Here is a 1,166-nt window from a genome sequence, read left to right on the forward strand (position 1 = left end):
CTGTATCTCCTCCAACCTTGTGTATTGTCTTCGCTGCACCCAATGTGGCCTACTCTACATTAGAGAAACCACAGACTGGGTGCTCTTTTAAGTCTGGCGATTAGACACACTTCATTTCAGTTCTGTTGAGGAGTCACCTAGACTTGAAACATTAGCTTGCAAATTGATCAAGATCCCTTTGTAATTTTAGAAAATGTTCTTCACTGTCAACCATGCCACCAATTTTAGCGCCATCCACAAACTTACTGACCATGTCTCCTAAGTTCTCACCCCATGCATTGTTTATATAAATGACAAACAAAAGTGGACCCAGCATTGATCCCTGCTGGTCACAGGCCTCCAGGTGGAAAAACAATTCTCCACCACTCTGTCACCTACCTTTAAATCACTTCCATATCCAGTTACAAACTCTCCCTGAATCCCTTGTCATCTAACTTTATTAATTAGTCTACCTCGTGTAACCTTATCAAAGGCTTTACTAAAATTAGTTATACTTTTTGAACAGCATTCTGTTGCTATGAGTTCATAATCACTGATAAAAACATAAACAAAACACTGCAGAAGCTGTAGGGATATTAAATCGTCTCAAGCATTAATTTGCACAGGTCTCCACACTGTTAATCAGTTCCTCCTTCTCCTGTGCTGATGACTTAATCTGAACTATGAAATTTTTTTCTCCACTCGCACTTCACCCCCTCCACAACTACAGTATACAGTAAAGGCCACCCCCTCCCCAACTACAGTATACAGTAAAGGCCACCCCCTCCCCCAACTACAGTATACAGTAAAGGCCACCCCCTCCCCCAACTACAGTATACAGTAAAGGCCACCCCCTTCACAGGCTCTCAGCGCTGCACATTGGGGACAGAGCCATGTGAGCCGGTTCCGGGATACGAGATCGCCGCTTTGTGATGTCATCGGGCTGGTCCAAGTGAATGCGGGGGAGATTTAAGGAAAAATAAAAAAGATATTTACAGACACACCGTTCCATAATGGGACAAATTTAGGATATTTTTAATTTTCTACTTAAATTTAATTTGTACCTGAAGTACACTGTTAGATGCACTGTTGTATCTTGTGTTTCATATGTAGAAAGGTAAGACAAAACACCCAGTTACTCCAGGCAAGGTAGAAGATCTCCAGAGCCTGCGCATTGTGACGGCAGG

This window comes from Hemiscyllium ocellatum, chromosome 6 (genome assembly GCF_020745735.1).
Source record: "Hemiscyllium ocellatum isolate sHemOce1 chromosome 6, sHemOce1.pat.X.cur, whole genome shotgun sequence".
Classification (NCBI taxonomy): Eukaryota; Metazoa; Chordata; class Chondrichthyes; order Orectolobiformes; family Hemiscylliidae; genus Hemiscyllium; species Hemiscyllium ocellatum.